Here is a 21,491-nt window from a genome sequence, read left to right on the forward strand (position 1 = left end):
GCTAGCTAATGTAGAAAGAATTCCTGTCATGTCTGTGCTACCATTCTTTTGTCACGCCATTCAACTTTGTTGCTTCATCATATTGGCAATATGATTTACTCAAGCACGTGCCTCATACAATGTCGTCATATAATTAAAAGTTACGTTTTATGGCATGTTTGAATTTCGCCATTTACAGAGTATAATTTATGTTTTATATACTCATTGTTTATATCATATTGTTATATTGCCTTTCATTTCCTGATCACTTTTAATTCAAAATCAAGACCCACACAGTAGTGTGTTATGCAGCCAAGAAAAGTCAGCACACCACACCGTGGGTATATTGACAGGAAAAAAAGAAAACACAATCTTCACACACATGTATAGCTTCATGGTCCCTTCTCTAAAGCACACTATTTTGCATTAAAGTTGTCTGCCAGGGCGAGTCACACTCCAAATGTGATCAAAATTACTCAGCCATTCTTGAGATTTGGGTATCCAAACTTTTGCTCACCATTTTACTTGAGGGAAGGCTTAGAATTATATAGATGATTCTGAGTAAAGCAGTGATGATGCCATGATACAGATATTTTTATTTATATCAAGTCATTGAAGTCTAAGTCCTTGTGATTAGGTTAGGTAATCCAAAGGCTGCAGCACAGGTTGCTGTCAGACCTTCAGTGCTGGTCACTGTAGAGTGTTAATAATAATAATAATCATGATAAAATAGAATAAAATAAATACCACGATAATCACAATACACATTTACGTTGATTTTCACTTTATTGATGTGTATTTATGGTTTTAAACAGCTCTTTTTGTTTATATATTAATACCAACAAACTTGTTAACCTTGGATGTTTAACTAGCATCTTGAAAACCATCAGTGCGAATTGGCCAATGAACAAATAGCACTATAATGTCCATATTTTCAGTGGAGTCTGGTGGTTGAAGTTGTTTAATTTACACATTTAGCCTAACACTTCTTGTTTGGTAACAAAAGTACTTAACAACCTTCTTTTGAAATATAGTGCTAAGTAGTCTTAGTTTACAACACTCCATTGTTCAATGTTTCCTGAACAGCATCTAATAACCATTATTGGGGTCCTGTCATACATCCAAAATCTCAAGAGTGCAACAGCACATCTACCGATATTGCTTGTAGAAGTTATAATAGCTATTCACATGATGTAATGACATCCTTAATATGGATTCTTCTGAAGACCTCAATAACAAGGACAATTTGATAATCAAATATTCAGATACTTTTCTGCAAGCTCATTACTTAGAGCAATACATGAAGCTAGTCTACAACCAATCTGCTTTTGGAGGTGTTGAGCAGAAATTGTAGACAATTTTCAACTTTTTAACATGAAATCATTTGGTGCACTACTGCAAATTGACACCTTGCACTACCAGTGAAAAGAAATGGAGAAATGAGACACAAAGAAGGACAAAGGTAATCTTAATCCATGATGTGGGCACTGTACAGTACAGCTCATAGGTAATGTCGCGAGTATACACATGCGAGTAATGCTCATGTTTTCTCGCGGGATCTTTCTTTTGCAATGTACTGTACAATACCTGTGGAACATCGTGTGGATATGCACTAGCCGCGTGAGAAACTTGCCACACATGAGAACACTTGCTACTGAGTTTAGTAACTTCATACGACACTTACATCACATAAAAATTTGTGACCGGTCCCATATGTTCGTGCAAGCCTAGCTAGTTAATTTTACAGTAGAATGCAATAAACGCATGCTGTGCCTGCAGAACACAATGGGTGGAAAAAATCATAAATTCTAAAGCGCTTGTTTCACAATGAACGAAAGTGATAACAGCCAAAACCTTGGGTAGCATCGTGATCCCAAAAGCAAGAGGAGTTCCAAAATCTTTGTTTCGTGTCAGTACTCCCAAGGAGATGGAACACATCAGCGTTAGTCTGCCTTGCATTGGACGAGCGGTTCACTATCGATTTTTCTCACGTTCATTCGCCTTCACTGGTCCCCCCTGGTTGTAGGAAAGGCCTGGAAGACAAAATGTATACCCAGCAATGGATTTGCTTGTTCATGGAGAATTCGATGGTGTCAGTTGCATCTTGGTAGAGGACTGCATCTGTATGTTATGATCGTTTTATTAAGCGCCTGTAGTTTATTGTCACTGTACTAATCAATTTTTTGCTGTTACCACTTTGTAGCGCTGTAACTTCGAAACTTCTTGGCTTCTAGAGTTGAAACTTTGGTTGACCATTCCTTTAACTATCTAGATAAAGAAAATGTGAATTTGAAAAATGCACTAACTGGGGTTCTGTGGCATTACTAATCCATCTAGGTCTACGGTAGCTGACAGGTCAAGTCAGTAGCTAAGTGACCAAGTATTCGGTAGCTACAACACAGGAATTGCAATAGGAGACTTCACAGCTGGTGGAACTGAGCCCAGGGCCGCCCAGAGAAATTAAGGGGCCCAGGGCAAAGAGTTAAAGTGGGGCCCTTCACCCAAGCTGTAAGTTGAAGACCAAAAAAAAAAAAAAAAAAAAAAAAAGGTCACAACCTGCTGACAATGACAATAACTACCCATCACCAACCATATCTCCTTATCTATAAGCTTGCTACACTGCTCCTCTGAAGAATACTGTGAATGCTCTATTAGAGTATTTAGATCTGACTGTTCTATTAGAGTATATCGATCTTTTAAACAGGTATTCAGGGGGCCTTCATGGGGCCTCCTGGGGCCCCTTTCAGGCTGGGGCCCGGGGCAAAATGCCCCAGTTGCCCCCCCCTGTGGGCGGCCCTGACTGAGCCAGTTCCGCCTCCCAACACCATAGGTGAGAGCCGTTATCTCGTCTTGCGTGACACTCTCGAGTAAAGTTAGCTATCGTGGAGCATTACTGTAGCCTTGCTACATCCATGCGGGTCACTCAAGCACACCTCACGCGCGTCGTGCGTGTACATGCAACGTTACCCATGAGCTGTACTGTATGTACTATGCATTGTGGTATGCCAAAAGACACCAGTCAGGCTGAAGTGACATTTAGCAGTAAAAAAATTGCCATAGCCATTATTGAGTTATGCTTGTCTGAAGGTGTAAGTCAATCAAATTAGTCAATCAGTCAGTCGGTTAGTAGAAAATTCAATTTTTAAATTCTTTTGTAGTGATGTGTTTTAGGTCACATGAAGGCCTTTTTCAGGGGCATACACAGGATTTTTCAAAGGTGGTTTCCAGATGTGTGCAGTGAGTTATGGGTGCAGGGATCTGTGGGCACAGCTCCCAGCCACTGATAAATTTTGAACATCAAAATTAACTAGACACATGATTTTAGTATTTTCATTATATGCTTAATTCCCTTGAGTCCTTAATGTCATTTATGCTAGTTAGGTATTTTTGTAGTAAGCCAAATACATATCCAAATTCTCCAAATGAAATTATCTTTTAAATTTTGAGGTAGAGCCTTACATTTATATTATAATAAATTGATTTTCTGTTCTGAATGTTCTATTAGAGTAGTTTGACTGCTGTATTATAACACATCTGACTGCTCTATTAGAGTATCTTGATCTTTAACAAAACATTTTCAATGCATACCCCTTGTTCACCCTTAATCCACTTTTGAAGAATCAATGTAAGTTTCCTATTATACACTGTAGCTATATTTACATACTTCCCTGCCTTGCTCCCATGTGATTTGTGCATGCTGCCAAACTGGTGGTCTTGCTGCAAACTTCGTAATATAAAATAAAATACAGATAACCATGCAAAACAGCAATTATGTTCTGTTTTTTTTTTAATTCTGCTATTGCTATCCTACTAGGGACCTGTGAGAAGGCTTAAAGCCTGTGAATACAGGGAAACATGACTTAAGTATGTGTAGTATTACATTGATCCCCTCACATGCACTTATGGTCTGCATAGCTAAAATTATATGAAGCCCACAAAGTATAAGAATGCTCCATTCCCAACGTATATATTACAAGTGCAAGAAAAAATTTGGAATTTTCCATATGAGTAGGGACTGCAGCAATAAAAAGCACTGAAACAAGCTGCTGAGACAAAACACAACTGAATGATTGCATTTTAATCCCTACTTTAACCATACATCATAGCAGGCTAAAGTAGGGATTAAAATGCAATCATTTAGTTGTGTTTTGTCTCAGCGGCTTGTTTCAGTGCTTTTTATTGCTGCAGTCCCTACTCATATGGAAAATTCCTAATTTTTCTTGCACTTGTTTGTGTACTTTTTTTGTAAATTTTATTGAATGACCGTATTTAGTAATTCACACCCCCCCTCTGCAATTCTCGAAATACACAGCTAAATGTTCCTAAGGATGCGGATTTTTAACAAACCGTTTTAAACAACACATTACCCACAGAAGTATCTTTTCAACTGTTGTATAGTGTGTCTACAGTATTATTTTCCACTAATTCTCTCAACAAAGCCTCAGGGCTGCTCTTACTTTTAGTTCGCGTAAGTACGGGTCACGCCCACTTTCTAGACGACAAGATACGTGAGCCTATGAGGCCTACTATGGTGTTTTTCAGTTGTAGTACGCCTGAAAAGTGATCTGGGAAAGCTACCCATAAAGTCTGTAGAGAGGCGCCATATACAACCGGTTTTTAAACTCAGAAAAGAAACCACCTTCGAGCCAAAGCAAACACTCTAATCCTTACGCATGTAGTGGCGATGTTGAACAGGCAGCAGCATATCCCGAAGTGTATCCCAACATTAAAATCACGTGCTTGCTACAATTATGCTACACGTTTATTCCAATATGTTGGGGCGCTGTGGTTTGCGTGCTTTGATGGAAGCCGTACCCATGAGAGATGGCCATGATAAAGAAGGATCAAAGATAAAACAGTAAGACAGTAATGCACACATTGTAGTTATTTAATATTGTGAAAGGTTTTTTCTCCACAAAATTTGAAGCGTTTCTGCCAAAGAAGCAAGGATGTAGCTGTAGCCAGTGAGGCAGTAGAAAATTCCCTAAAATAATTTTTTTTAAATTTCGTAGCGCCTCGTCGGAAACGTTTCGGATCATTCTGAAGACACATTTGGGCTTGTTTATACCTGACCAATACTGTGAAATAGCCATGAAGGATTTTTGAAGATGATTTTTGGTAGATTTTCCTTCGTGGACCACGCCCACACCTTCATCGTCCCTACTATACAGTACTATTGTACTGTATGATATTATTGACTAGCAAGAGGTGATGATAGGCTCTGATTTATTGTATCAATTGTCATATTGTATTCATTATTTACCACTTTGCACTTGTGAACTTTTAGTAGACACATGACCAATGTTAGATATCAGTTTACCATATCATTAACTACTGCCACACTAGGAGGGTGCAAAGAACGTGTTGAATTGCTCTGAAACCAAAGCTGTATGGTATGGGGATGAAAAACAGAATCTTCTGATAATAAGACACAAAATTTTGAAGAAATCATCCAAGCCACATGATTAGACATCCATCAAAGAACAGCAAATGACAGTGTACTGATACCGACAAACAAGAGCTCAAGATGCACTACCAAATTATACGTTTAAACAGTCAGTGTACTTTCAAGAGAACCACATAGCTACATTGCACGCATCACAATTCATAATCAATGTACACATGTTGCACTAAACATTTAAAGTGTATGGTTTCTTCATTAGTTACAGTGTGAGAGATTGCCAAAGAACCACACATTTAACTTGACTTAAAAAATACATTCTGTACTGGTGGGGCTACCTGTAGCCTGTAACAATGGTTTGTTTATTGGTGTGTAGTAAACCACTGAAATAAGTCATAACTGGGACCAATCAATTATATGGTTATCTACTTCGCAGTCTGATGCCATGTAAGGCTTCCATACAGGCCTCCTACAAATCTCATCATAGAATGACCAGGGAATTGAATATGGCCTGGTGGATCAAGTATTCAGTTGCAGACACACTTGCAGTACAGTATGGAATAGATCTATTTTCCGTTTCTGCAACTACAAGGCCATGGGTTGCTGAAAATCAGTCATTGATAAATCTGGATAAATCGTCAGTGTCCAATGTGTCACTAATTTGCTGAAACACAGCTCTTGCAAACTCTTCAAAGTTTTGTTACTGTCCTGGAAGACTTAACTGCTTCATCCTGAAGTGAGGTTAGCCATAAACAGATAAGCTACAGACACACCTGCTCACCATCTCGTACTTAGCAACCGCAGGATGACATAAACCATTTCCAATCCCATTGAAAAGTATACTGTATCTATGGTTTATTGCATTGCCTGGCACAATTGGATATTAGCTTCAAACATCGATTGCAAAAAAGGAGTAGTGAACATCTATGATTCACTGTTCACTTCCTTAGATAAGGAAACCCTGGATAAAATCCAGATATTTTGGTGATCGAGCAAGGAATTTAATGCAAAGTTCAGTGTAGAATGTAAAAGTTTTCAGATGCAAAAGGAGATGATCGTGTGGTGTTTTCCTTACTTCTTTGGCATACTGCCAGGATCTCCAATCCAGATCAGTTTAAAAGTCATTTGTGTGACTGCCCGACCAGAGGAAAACTTGTACCATTTCCCACATGTACTGTGATTAATGAATATAGCTAGCAGTATCCTGGAGTGAAGACAATCCTTTTGTATATAGCGCATGATCATAATTTACTGCATTGGACTGTATTGGTTACAATTTAATTTGCAATGAAAAAAACCAGCTACATAACTTGTAATAATGTACACATACTTATACAGTGTAGGCCATATATAATAAAGCTACCACAAAATGTCTAGCCAGTCAGTGTTTCATCACAATTTCCGCAGTCTGGAATCCATTAATGATTATGGTTGGGTTGGCTAGCAGGTAATCAACTACGCCAATCATCCATTGTGCCTCAAGAGATTTGAAAATATTTTATAGGTCTAACAGAGTCACCATCCTCTTTTTGCTCTATGATATGGTTGGCACACTACTCTTAAAATTTCTGCTTAACGAAGTCTCTCACAGGTTATAAATCTAAGGGCTGAAGTTCTCCAGTGGAGTTAGCTGGAATATACACATCTTTTTCTCTATGTAAGGCACAATAACCTTTTCTATGTAAAGCTTTACAGTTTCTTCATTACACCAGTGGTTGTGGGTGTAAGTTATGTGCCAGGAATCTGGAAATTTATTAGCTGACAGACATACATGGGTTGTACCTTTATAGATAAGTTGGGGTGGCATTGTGGCAGCAAAAACTGCAGTGATTTGGTGTTTGTCATTTAACCATGCCTTCAGTTTATCAAATCTTCAACTGGCCTTGGTATTGGCTTTCCTCTTTACAAACCCCATTCTATCTAGCAACCTAACTTGTGTTAAAGCAATGGGGCCAGCATTTGTGGCTAAAAGGTCAACGTTCCTTGGCCTGTCTTTTTGTGTACAATGCCTTCAGCTGCATCTATAGCAACGTCAGTATAGTCGCTGAACTTGCTCCCTTATGTGTGACCAGCAAGTACGCTTGTCTAGAATTGGTCCCAGTGTAAGGGGTCATCCCATTTTGGCACAAGGCAGTGATTTCACTTTCAAATCCCCTCTATTATTCTACCTGATGCAAAGTTCCTTGAGGTAGGCTTTCTTCTGTCTGTGTACTGTATACTTTCTTTCAAAGTGTTAAAGGAATGCTCTGCAGCATACTTCCCAATGATTGACCTGTCATCATCGGACAGGCTTAGCTACACTGTCTGCAATGCTTTGGATATGCACAAGTTGGCCTCTCTGAGGGATGAAGATGGTACAACTTTACAAGATGACCCATTCTTGTCGGGTAAGATTGCAGGAACAGAAGGTTTTGCTCACTTCTTGAGTAGTGCCATTAAATCTCAATAATTTGTACAGAGCTCGAGACACAGCTAGAGTATTTGCAGAGTTTCACTGTTTCAACAAAACCACGAAGTTTATCCCATTGAATTTGCCCTTATACGCAGGCATTTCAGAATTTTCAAAAATTTTACCTTTCAAAAATTTTCTGCTATATGGTAGGAACCGTTGCATTCAGAGGAAGTTTGGTCAACTATTATGGTTCCTTTGGAACATACCTGGACTGCAGAGAATTGAGACACCATTAGGTCTGGGATTTTCTGCCAAACCATATACAATATTTACTTTAGTGTTCTCAGGTCCCTACTCGTGTGAATATAACATCACACCATGGCTGCAAACAAGCTATGTATACTGTTTCATTGAGACCATCCTTACATGCACACACACACACGCGCGCGCACACAAAAAGCAAAGCCTTCAGCTGCTGTGCTAGCACAGTCACGCCTACCTAGTGAACCAGTACTAGGACACTGTGACATGTGTGCTACTCAGGTGCCAGGAGTCAGCCAAGTAAATTCTCCTGGGACAGGACTAGTGACCTTCAGAAGGCTGTACCATGTCGCACAGGTGAAGGTGTGGGCACCCAAAGTCCCACCTAGATGTTCACCCACTGTGTGTGACATGGACAATTGGCTTCCAGCTAATAGCAAGTACCCATTGATGTTACAGCTGGGTTGGCTGCTTCCCCAACAGGCCACCAGGTTCTCCCAGACTGGAGCAATGTGAGTAAAATTTCTTGCTCAAGGAAACACCGGCAACAACAACACCGATTTGGCATAACCGAGCATTGAACCGGGAATCTTTCGATTATCAGGTCAGTGCCTGCCTTAACACAGACGCAGATACCATGACACACACACACAGATGTGATGATGACAGATGTCTTATTAAGACATTATGCAACATAAGTACAGGGGACTAGACTCAGGGGTACCATGCCCAGCACAGGAGCCCTTACAATATTAAATTACAATACAAAAAAAAAAAAAAAAAGCTATAGCATGCAGAAAAGTTTAGTTAATATGATAGATATATCGATCTCAGTCCGGGGAGGCTCCACACTAAGGAACAGCTGAACACTTGCACAAAATGGATCGAGTGTACATGTCCGAAAATATGCGGTGTGTGTCCGTGCAAAATGGCGATTCTAGAGTGGACGCTGTTCATTTAGGAACGATGAGATGGATCCATCAGGGGAAAGAAGCCCCAGGTACGCAGTTCACAAGTGCTGTATTTGTAGTATCACAATGCGGCACGACTATTAAAACCGCTCTACCAGATCATGTTGCACTACCCGGCCGTGAACGCCGGTTAGTATCGGGCATGACAATATAGCCAGTTAACTAGGGCTTGATTTGTAAACCCCAGGTGCCCGGGGTTTAAAAATCTATGGTTATGGTGATACATGCCATGTTATACGGTCGTAATTGCACAAACCTGTTATATTCTACATAGCCATCACTTCAACTCCAGTAAGCCTTGCTTTGCCGGATTAGTAGCTATACCCACGTTCCGCCAAGTTCATTCAAATAATTTTTTTGCATATCTGTGCACCAAAGGAGTGCTATATTCGCTAATTAAGTAGTGGGTTGGGCCAATTGTACACAACCACAAATAGCTACCCTGCCTAAGTTGGTTACCTTTGGGCCAATTTTCTCAGCCTTAACACTGTGGTAGATGGCTGGTTTTAGACATGTGGATTAGAGTACTTAGGTATTTTATTAAGTTAGCCTTTTTATAGTGGTAGTCTTCTCGATACTGTAAAATCTCTAATGTTTAGCTTATAAAAAATTATTCGGTTATATATATGATTCTTTAATAGCTACTTAAATTTTAATGCTGACATGTTTCGATGCTTGATCAGAAAGGTACAAGATAATCTACATGTGGTGAATGAATTATAGTACCAAGTACATAGTTTTCACAGGTGATAATCTATGTATGCTGTCATCTCATACTTAGCACCTGCCACAGATGTGACAAAATTAGAATGGCTTTTCTCCAGTTTGAATGTGCATGCACAATTACTTTTATACTCAACTTCATTGGTACCTTCAGCATTCCCTATTGGAATTTGTAGAGTGTTGTTATCATCAACAATTTGGTCATTAGATTGCAACAGTCATAGCACAGGTTGATGGACCAGCATGACGGGAATGGCTAACTTGCTGTGGTCAGAAGGAATCAGGAGAGGTTACAGCAGCTAGCAAGTACAAGTTATTCTTTGTATATTTTGTTGTCATACTTGCTAGCGTGTTGACTGTGTGGGTATGTATGTCGCCTGTGGTTGTCCAGGTGTGACAACCTTGCAAATTCATTATGGACAGTCTTATCTGTGTGAAGTTTGATCATTATGTGAACCCACACATTTGATGAAAATTTTGTTCTCAGGGTTAGGGTTTGCATGTGCTGACCTTATTAGTACATATGCAGCATAAATTACTGCCTATACTCATGGCTGGTATGTTGCGAGGAAACATTACCACCTCCAGTGATTCTTAACATAACAGCAGCACTAACTAAAAGCACTGACCACATTTGGCATGTTGATTATGTGAGCTTCTTTAAAACAGGTAGCAAATCTAAAAATCTATGAGACAATATTACTGCTGCTATCTAAAATGCTGCCTCCTCAACTGAGGTGTCAGTACAGAATATTCAATCTGGTAGAATAAAAGGTGGTAGGACAGTTCCATCTGATCCTATACATTGTGATACCTTTGGTTCTTCGAGCTTAGATAGGCAAAAACTGTGTGGCATCTCTTCCTCCATTTTTATTATTGTCTTGTAGCTACATAAAACCACAGTTGACGCTATAATATTGTTAGTATCAATCTGTTTTTTTGCCTCCCTCACATTGTATGAGCCAATGAGAAGAGAGTTGTGCTAGATGAACAATGATACTAACAATATTATAGCGTTAAAATTTGTGACTACGGTCACAAATGACCGTAGTCACAAATTTTTATAAAATAGCCAATCAAATTTAAGTATAGCCATTCAAATCTCGATATGATTGGCTTGTTTTCACATGACAGCATTGACTTTATGACAATAGTTATGTAATTCACGATACCACTTTACTATAGGTTATATGGCTGCATTGCCACACCAATACAACCAATATAAATGTCTTCCAATAACTTATATAGCTAACTACATACTGCATAGCTGGAAACTTTCGTGAGTGACTATAGCTTCGTGAAAATATAATCGTGAAATATTTCAGTTTATATAGCTATTACCTGCTTTCTAGACTTTCGTGAATTTAAAATTTTGAAAATCGTATTTTGCACAGTTTTGCGAAAGTTTCATCCCTCGAAAATTTCCCACTATACAGTAATAATATGTAACTGGTATATTGTTTAATTTAATAAAAAGAATAATACTCTTAAGTTAATAATATTATTCAGATGTAACAAAGAGTAATATGGGTCACAAGTTCTAGCATCAAAAGCCAGACAATCAAGAGGAATCTACCCAGTAATTGCTGACATCCCAGACTGTCTGTCACCTCCAATCAAATTAGTTTGGTTATTTTAAGAAAAGACATTTGGACTCTACAATGGAATTCAGCTACTGCAATGTGGTCATCTGTCTGAACCATCTGATGTTTACACTAGCTTGTCAAGTTTAGTAACTACATTAGAAAAACTTTGTTTTGAAATAACTAACTTGCAGTAGTATAGGCCAGCCACGCAATCTGGATCCTGCTAGATCATCAGATGCCATACAGTGGCCACAGTACATTTAAATTGCAATTAACTGTCTGATGATATTTGGGAAAGGCCTGCACAGTTGTAAGGTATGCAATTTATAACCTGAGTGCAAAAAGTTGAATCCCTCCTGTAGATTTTCTTTTTGAAAGTATCCGTTGAAAATTGGTTTGACTGCTCTGTTAGCCAGTTTTATGACAGCATATTTGGTTGGTCATTGTTAGTAGGTCATGGGACAGTCATTTGAGCAAGTTGGTAAATGTTTGACGGCTGACCGTTACCATTCTCTTGATCCACTTATGGGAATATGTTGAAAATCAGTCTGTGGTTCACCATAGTGGTGCAACCCTTTTGTGATTTGAGAGAAATGGGAGCAATAGTTAGTCCATGCCAAACAGCCACCACCATCACATTAGCAGTGGCATCATCACTGCCATTTCTTAATTGGCCATCACATTAGATTTCATAACCTTTTAGATCCTCTTTTTAAAAAAAAAACTACAACTCAGCATGGATAGCTATTGCTTCTTTGAATAAAAATTTACAAGTTAGTAAGGATCATATAAAGTTTATTATCCCCCCCCCCCTAATTTTTCTCTAGGCAGTCCTGATCATCATTATGCCTGCAGAGAAGAAAAAAGATTTCCCCCACTCACCTTACAGGCCTACAATGTTGGATAATACGTACTGGGAACAATTTATTTAATAGACCAAATTTCCTATCAACATTTATTGGTTAATAAGATGTCTTCTGGATTCATTGTTTTTAAAGATAGCTGGTTTAAGTTCAGATCCTATTTTTCATCTTTACAGAGCTGCTATGTGTGGGTTCATGGTTTTTTTAGTTGAGTGCCAGGACTAGATACCCTCAGATTGAAAACAAGGGCAGGAAACAAGGTATTGATTGGCTGATATATAAAACCGGGATCAATCACTGTACAAACACGTGAGCTACCGCAACATTAGTTACAACCTTGTCCTAGTAGTGGAGGATTTTCGTGTCAATATCTCAACAATGTTCGTTGAAAGTAGAGTTGATTGTGTTTTTGCAACCTTCAGGTGCCCCTCAACCCTAGGGTAGTAGCTCACTTTGAACTCACCAAATCTTCTCTGATTCAGCTGATGTATTTGACAATCTATTGTATTGCCGGAACAATATCCCTGGTGAGGTGCATCTGGCTACTGAAATGATTAGAACTTTGTTTTTTATAAACTTTAGCACCCAATGAACTGTCTGGAAAATTTTGGTACAGTTTGGGATTGATGTTTTCTCTCAAGAATTTGGTCTCAGATTGATTAATTTTCATCTCCTGGACTGTATTAAATGAAACTTTCAATCCTCTGCAAAAAAAAATTGTTCAGCATTTAGTTTTGCTAGGTGTATAATAGCAAGAGTAAATACTCTTCCATTATTTACTCTTGATAATAGTGACTAGCTAATATTCTTAAGTATGCATAGGAGTTTAGCTAGTCAAGCATGGGAGCTGGAGGCCTGGAGTCTGGCCTATGAGACTGGGAGTTTATCTGCAAGGTACAATGATAATGAAAAGTATACTGGCTTTGATGAAGTCAAGTGGTCACTGCGACATGATACATCTTACATTCCTAATCAACTGCTGTACAATCAAAGTACTCGAAATCAAAATCTTCCAGTTTGGGGGGGTCGATTCAACCCTTAAAATTTTTGAAACTTCACAGCGCTCTAGCTTCCGCATGCTTTGGGCTACAACAATGGAGTTATGTTTCACAGATTACTTGATGAGTGGCAATTTGAGTGATGTATAGTTCCATAATAGTATCCCAGCGTGCATGTGACGTGTGTTTTGTTTATTAACTGGTTATTGATGTTTTTATGCATTTTAGTTTTACTGAGCAACACCCTTCTTTTGTTTTTAAATAGCTTTCATTACGTATAGCTACCTGTGTTACTTTTCATTCTGTATATGTATAGTGTAACCTGTATTATGGATAATTTGGATACAGGAACTAACCAAAAGTGTTCTGATTTTCTAGGTCAGTCTTTGGACTCTCCTTAAGAAATGTCTGCTCCACTGATGATGTACTTGTGTGCACATAAAGTGTATTGGACAGGGTAAGTAGTGAATGATTCAAGAGTAGCTATGTGTGTAGACTATTAAAAGTCTGTCTGCATTCGTATAGATATAGTCACAATTGTGACTGGATTTTGGAAAATCACCCTTATGGACGCATTGTTGATTCAGAGAAAAACGTATTTTAATAATTTAAAGCTTTGTTACTCACCAGCCTTGGCAGCTACACGTTTGGATTTTTCAGCAAAGATGGAGCAATTCACAACCTTTAAGAGCAACTAGTGGCCAGGGTAATCCCTGTAGAGTTTCCCGCCATTTTAGATAGGTTCTTTCACCAGTGTTGCTGTATCACGAGTCCTCAAAAAAGGGTGGGGGTGGCGGGGTGGGCAAGAGATAGACTACAAAATGGACGAGAATGGTAACTGAAGGTACCAGACCACAAAACAGCCCGTCAGAGACAGGAAATAGACTGAAATCTCACAAAACAGACATACATCACACATTCAGCTCCTTGCTCGTCTGTCCAGAGGGTATAAACCCCCCCAAAGCACTTCCCTGTTGTTCACAGACCTGTACAGACGTCTGGTATGGTTATACAGGCCACCAGAGAACAGTCCACCAAAAGCAGACCCGACAAGTTGAAGGCGAGTTTGATATGGAAATTGTTAGCCTGATAGTGCAGCAACTTCATGCTGGTGTTATCTCACTTTTGGCTTTTGCACCCATATGGTTGATTTTGCTAAATCCAGTCACAATTTTATTGTATATTTACTGTTACAGGGTAAGTAATGAATGATGCAAGAGTACCTAAGTGTGGAGACTATCAAAAGTCTGTCTTCATTCATATATACTCTACAATACCGAACTATTCAAAATATGTATAGACTCTGCAATAGTGGAGTATGTAATTATAAAAGATTGTATAACTAACTAGATGTAAATGCATACACCATGTGCTTAATACAAATACTTACAGAATTTGTATTTTGTAATTTAACTGCATATTAAATTACTATAATAATTGTATGTGATGTGGTCATTTAATATGCCTGAGTAGTATATTGTATTGAATTATTATATACATATCTATCAGATGAAGCTTACGGTGATTTGTATATATTAATTTGTGACTTATTGAGAGTTTAAAACATTGCCTGATAATGCATGGGCTTGTGTACCAATCGATTGAAAGAAAGAATAGCGAAGAATTCAACTGTTTTCTATCAGCTTCTTGGCTCATGGTACAATTAAGAGACATGGAATGAAATCATGCCACATGGCAATCTATCTGCATGTAATATAAATACCGTAAAATTGGGTTGTTAAGTATTTGCGCTTGTAATTTTCGGAGAAAACTTTTGTAAAAAATACTATCTGTTAGACGTATATGCCTAAATAATTATAGTATGTTAGTCACGGAATCACTACATTGTAATAGAGGAGTTAGTAGTTTGTGCCAGTCACCATTCCTGTATGTAAGGATATTTGACTCTATTTCTGGGTTTGTAATGAACAAGAATATTGCAATCCAGATGGCTGATTTGCTGTATACACAGTGAAGGGAGACATAAGCGCTCGAGGAGACATTCATTTTGCAGTAATTCCAGTGTTTCTTTCCTTATGTAGCTTTGTCACGTCTTGAGCCTTGCATTTGACCATGTGCACTTATCAGCCATGGTTAATCACAAGAAATGTGTATACGCTTAACAAATAATATGCATTTAATAAACACATGCGCTTAACAACCCGATTCTACAGTAGTGGTATTTCACTAATTGAATTACAGTGATCAATAACTCTTGTGTGACAACATATATAAAGCAGAAGTCATGTGTGAAGTTCAAAATGAGATGATTTGATTTGTTGAATCTTGTGCACGCGACTTCACTTATTTTTTGTGCAAGAACTATTAGGACCTCTGTATAGCTAAGTTCTTCTTTTGCTAACATATTTTTCAACAATTAATCTCACACATGTGATTCCTATTGCACTGCACACTTAATACCATTGTTGTAGACATAGCACATTTGGCAAGTTGATGGCCTTTTAGCCCGGTATAGTGAATTCCAGGTGTACAATGTCGAAAAGGTAGCAAGATGACAAAATAATAAGCTATGAGACACTCATAAGAGGTGTCTTCAAATAGTGGTCACTGACAATTTTAAATACTCAAAAAAAGCCATACTACAAGTTCCTAATGGTTCATAGTGGAGTAAGCAGTATAATTATTCTGACTCTTATTTGCTACCAGGAAGCTGTGCTGTCCAATAGTGAATAATATGAAGGAAAGGGGACATGTACCATTTATATATTTTTAAAATTGGAATGGGGCTTGTTTTAGCCAAGTGAATAATGTTGTAAGTTAGTAAACAACAGAAATCCTCATATTAATTTTTTTTAGCAAATATAATACATCAATTATATCCCAAAATTCTGTTTAATGCCCCACTACGTGGTTATCTAAGTTTTTGTCCCCTTTTGCTGCTGGCCCCTTCATATGTATATCACACAAAAATAGCCAAGGTGTGGCCTAAAAAGCCTAAGGGAAACTGAAATCAAAGATGGTGGCCTGCAATGATGTTAACATTAACTTTCCACCCAAGGTCACACCCCTTTTCACAGCTAGACTGTTTTTGGGTGGATTTTACATTTTGGTAGAGGAAATCAATGATTATGTGTGGAAGGAAGCTTTGTCAACAAAGGGCCTAGGTGTGCAGGAGGCCAGTATTCATCAGTATGGTATTGAAGTGAAAGCTGCATGTATTCTCCAAGCAAATCAAGTCCCTTTGGATGGAAGTATGTTGACCCAACTTAAAAGCAGGAAGCTTGTGTGCTGTCCATGACCAACTACTGCTGGTGGTTTTAGTCATCCCCATTAAATCAGGTGACCGATATCTGGTTTTTATAACACAACAAATCTGCCACAGAATGCTTCCATTGTCATGCATTCAGGACAGCTGGTCCTTGAAAATGCTGAATTATCACCAGGGTCACTGCAAAGCACCAATTTATCCAAAAAATTCAAAAATATCAAGCTAAAACCACACGATATTGCTAATATTATGGAGTGGGTTTGCTGCTACGTTGCCGTGAGTCAGCCTAATAGAGTATTCTAGTCTGGTGCCACCTGCTCCTTCACAAAAAGTAAGCTTTTTGAAAAGCTTTTTATAATTGACAATCAGTCAGTGGACGTAGTTCCACATAAGTTTAGGCCACTCCAAATAAATTCTCTGTTTTCCATATCTGGTTACTGTCAGCTCCAATTTCCATATTCTTCCATTAATTTCCAGCATACTGTACAGGCTCAGTTCCTGTAATAGTATCAGCTCACATGTCAGTGTGCAATCAAATGTTATTTTTACAGCTTAAAATTTTTATGCAGTTTTTTATGGTTGCTCCAGACAAATAGTGGCTTGAAAAGCTGCCAATCTTGTAATGGAATAGTATGCCCGCCTGCATGCATGAGTCCAGGACTGGAAACAGAGAATTTATTTGGAGTGGCCATACAAATAGCAAGATACGTTTCCTGTGTGTGTGGTTTTGTGCACACCTACACACTTGAATACACCATACTAATAAATTAGCTGCTTCAGTGGTACCATAGATGTGGCACTCTCTCTACCATCTATGGTCAGACCCGGTTTCAACTCTGCCTGTTACCAGTAAGCTCTCCCTGGACCAAGTAGCATACTCAGTGTTGTTTGCCTGGTACTGCAAAGCATCGGTCAGGACTTAGTCTGGTGTGGCTGACCCTTCCATTAGAGATGAAAGGTCTGGTCTCACGTACTTGTGCCAGATTACGAGAATCAGGTGCAAATAATCAGATTGCTTGATTGTGAATTAATGCGGGCCTAGCCTTTTGGTACCACCCCTTCCTCTTTGGATAAATTAGACCATACCTATTTGACTTTAAAAATAAATCTCCAGAAGAGCTTTCCCATTGTATCTGTATAATTTTAGAGCGTTGGATGATTTTCAATGGTTTTTTTTACTTAAGATGTTGTGTTTTTTTTTATAATAAGAACACGTGATCTGCACATGTGATTTTCAATATTATTTCATTTAAAGAAAAATGCAGTCGGTCAGACCTATCATACAGTACAGTAGTACTGTATATTAGGGATCATGGAGATTTGGGTTTTCCTAGCCAAACAATTCACCCAAAAACCAGCTTCACAATTCCATCCTGGCACCTTGGCAGTATTGGTTAGGTATAACCAAGCCCAAAAGTGCCTTCAGTATGATCCTAAAGGCTTCCAATAAATTGTTACGAAATTAAAAAAAAAAAAATTATTCAATGGAATTTTCTACTGACTAACTGCCTGCCTGCCTGCCTGCCTGCCTGCCTGCCTGCCTGCCTGCCTGCCTGCCTGCCTGCCTGCCTGCCTGCCTGCCTGCCTGCCTGCCTGCCTGCCTGCCTGCCTGCCTGCCTGCCTGCCTGCCTGCCTGCCTGCCTGCCTGCCTGCCTGCCTGCCTGCCTGCCTGCCTGCCTGCCTGCCTGCCTGCCTGCCTGCCTGCCTGCCTGCCTGCCTGCCTGCCTGCCTGCCTGCCTGCCTGCCTGCCTGCCTGCCTGCCTGCCTGCCTGCCTGCCTGCCTGCCTGCCTGCCTGCCTGCCTGCCTGCCTGCCTGCCTGCCTGCCTGCCTGCCTGCCTGCCTGCCTGCCTGCCTGCCTGCCTGCCTGCCTGATGCCTTTAGGCAAGCGTAACTCGATAATGGCTAAGGCTATGGACTTGATTTTTTCACTGTTTGACGTCGCTTCGTCCCAAGACGTGCCTTTTGGCATACCGCAGTACGTACAATGCATGCATCATGGACTTACCTTTGTCCTCCTTTGTGTCCCATTTCTTTTTGCTAACAGCCCAAGGTGTAGATTCATGGTGGTGCAATGCATGGCTTCCCTACGGTACATTTGTAAACCGTATTTTCCATGGTGACTGGATTGATTGCAGATACGATTCTAACACTGTTCTTCGTTTGTGACACTTTGTAATGGGCTGAACATAGCTGAAAGCGAAGGGTAATGGCCGCTGCACTTTCGAGGCAGTAATTGGTAGTTGGGGGCGCACGAATCGTACTTTCATGGTGACTGGATTGTTGCAGAGGCACTTTTTGAAGTCTTCTTCTACTGTTTTTCGTCTGTAGCACTGTGCAACAGGCTGAACATAGCTGAAAACGAAGCATAGTGACCACTGCACTTTCGAAGCAGTATTTGATAGCTGGGGCACGCGTTGAGACGAAAACATTAATTATGGCGCCATCCTTTCTTTTGATGCAGTAGATGCGTGGGTGCACCAGTCATAATAATGTTTCAAAAAAAGTAAACAAACAAGTTTAAGGAAAAATTAGAAATTTTAAGTTCGATTAGGGATCAATCATTGAAAAGAAAAGTAGGGAAACAAGGGAGGTTGCCTACACCTGCAGATATACTAGTGAGCATTTAATTCGTGATTCAGTCTTGGTCTTGGGATATAGGCTGAATAAGGGATCAAATGTTCACTAGTATATCTGCAGGTGTAGGCGACGTCCCTTGTTTCCCTACTTTTTTTTCAATGATTGATCCCTAATCAAACTTAAAATTTCTAATTTTTCCTTAAACTTGTGCAACATAAGATCAAATAGGTATATGTTATTGGCCTTAGATAATAAATAAATGCATTTCAAGTGATTAAATTTTATGGAAAAAGATTTCTGATATTTGTTTATATCTGATACCAAAACGTAGAGCACGACCAAACAAAATAACCAGACAAATCAAGCAGCTAACCCGCAAGCAACTCAGCATTTAACAAGTATGTATCAAGTTTTATTGATGAAAATAATAATGTTAAAAAAGTCTGGTCTTTCATTAAAAATAAAAAAACAAGTTCGCACTGGTTGAACACCAAGAACAACTTACACCGACCCTCTATCTAAAGCAAATGCTCTAGCTGAATATTTTTATTGGTTTTTACTCAAGAAGACACTACTTATGTACCTGAAATTCCACCAATTCACATACATGGGTATCTCAATTGCTTCACAAAAGCCCCACAAAGCTGCGGGCCAAGACAACCTTCCATCTTACTATCTCAAAGAGGTAGCAAATGAAATTTCCCCAATCCTTTCTATAATTTTCCAAGCAGCACTGAATCAAGGAGCCATACCTGACTTACTCTGATAGTTCCAGTGTACAAGAAAGGCAGTAAGTAAGTAAGAAGGACCCTGCCAACTACTGTCCTGTATCACTAACATGCGTATGCTCAAAAATCATGGAACATGTTACCTACTCTAGCTATAGTATGTTTGAACATTCAAGCTTTAAGAGATGAACAACACGGCTTCCAGCAGCATAGGAGTTGTGAGACACAACTGTACATGACTACACAATGCTTAAACCAATGAGGGCAGTGTGATGTGTTGCTGCTTGACTTCTATAAAGTCTTTGACAAGGTCCCTCACTCTTGCCTCTTCTACAAGCTACAGCTTTATGGTACTAAAGGATCTCTTTTGACTTGGATCAAGAACTTCCTCTCTGACCGATCACAACAAGTAGTGTTAGATATGTTAGATAATAAATGAAGAGACTCGTGTAATGTGCTATCTGGTGTATCACAAGGAATTGTTCTGGTTCCATTACATTTTTGATTTACATCAATGACCTTCCTTTACATGTCTCAAGTAAAATTTGACTTTATGATGATGATGTTATACTACATGTACTAAATATCTACTCCGTGGAGGACTGCCATCAATTACAATGTGATCTTGACTCCTTAACACAGTGGTCACACAAGTGGCTAATGACCTTTAATTCAAAAAATGTGAATTCCTTCGAATAACATAATAGTACATTGGAAACCAATGAAGCATACATTAATATTAGTGTCCTATATTGCTGTAAAGTACATGATCTTTAATTATGCCATCTTTTAAGTGAAATAATGAACAGGTACCTACATACACATAGCACAGTTTCAGTTTCTACATGACATTTACCCTGGCAACAAAGAAATGAACTTGTGCATAATTTAAAGCCAACACAGCAAAGGTTCGATGTAGTGACACATATACCTCTTGCCATACAAAAACCCAGGTGTTTAAACATCATCATTAATTTTAAATGTCTTTTATGACCTGTATGATCCTTTAAGCAGATCTAGAGTGAAAGGATGTAAGCATGATTATAGTGAAACAGTTGTGCCAGGCAAAGCAATTGCACATGCAGTTCCTCAGTGTAAACTGCGATATCTGCATTGTGCAAGCAATATTTTTTCAGATGCACCTTAGTATCTGCCCAATCATGCAAGTTGTTTATTTACTACAGCAGTAATGAGGAAATCTGAACAAAGACTCCTACAGTTTTGCATGCCAGTGCACACCTATATGCTTAAAACATAGATGTAGATATTCTGAGTGTGAAGGACGCTTTTACCTACTCAGGGCAAGCACACATAGACAGGCAGCAGTTCACCTGCCCTACCACAAAAGAGCTATAAGAGTCCCTATGATGTAAGTCAGTCTATGTGCCAGTGCTGAAAAACTGTGAGCATCAGAGTTTGTGGATAAAAATTTGCATGGAACAGATAGAACAAAAAAAGTGCATCAAAAAGGTCCCAAAAGTGAAAAAAGTTATGACCTAGGTGGGGATCGAACCAAGGTTGGTTATAATCACTTTGGGTTAAGGGAGGTGCGCAAATCACCACAGTTGTTTGTATATGGTTTTGACAGGAATGTAGCTCAACTTTTCAGTGATCCTTCCCTACACTCGCTCTATAAAGATACTATGAGCTAAAAATTGAGTTTTAGGTGTGCACAAAAAGGTACTGCATAGAAAGAAAAAAATGTGCCAACATGTGGATTCAAACCCACGACCTCCTACATGCTAGTCAGGCATTCTACCACTTGAACAGTTTGTACTGTGG

General features: G+C 39.1%; 1 protein-coding gene and 2 long non-coding RNA genes across 14 annotated transcripts in view; 2 read left to right on the plus strand and 1 right to left on the minus strand.

The window, feature by feature from the left end:
* LOC136240037 (early growth response protein 1-like) overlaps window positions 1-9,414 on the minus strand; it is a 57,613-nt gene extending 48,199 nt beyond the window's left edge. For all 12 annotated transcript variants that reach the window (XM_066030843.1, XM_066030838.1, XM_066030840.1 and 9 more), the window contains exon 1: window positions 9,261-9,414. The gene's annotated coding sequence lies outside the window, so the exon portion shown is untranslated. The remainder of the gene's footprint in view (window positions 1-9,260) is intronic.
* On the plus strand, window positions 4,504-5,641 carry LOC136240047 (uncharacterized). Its single transcript, XR_010693638.1, has 2 exons — window positions 4,504-4,837; window positions 5,326-5,641. It is a non-coding gene; the product is annotated as an uncharacterized lncRNA (long non-coding RNA).
* Window positions 8,826-17,963, plus strand: LOC136240046 (uncharacterized). The gene is made up of 4 exons (XR_010693637.1): window positions 8,826-9,033; window positions 9,936-10,033; window positions 13,553-13,631; window positions 14,371-17,963. It is a non-coding gene; the product is annotated as an uncharacterized lncRNA (long non-coding RNA).
* The last annotated feature ends 3,528 nt before the right edge of the window (window positions 17,964-21,491 follow it).

Source organism: Dysidea avara, chromosome 12 (genome assembly GCF_963678975.1).
Source record: "Dysidea avara chromosome 12, odDysAvar1.4, whole genome shotgun sequence".
In the NCBI taxonomy this organism is placed as follows: Eukaryota; Metazoa; Porifera; class Demospongiae; order Dictyoceratida; family Dysideidae; genus Dysidea; species Dysidea avara.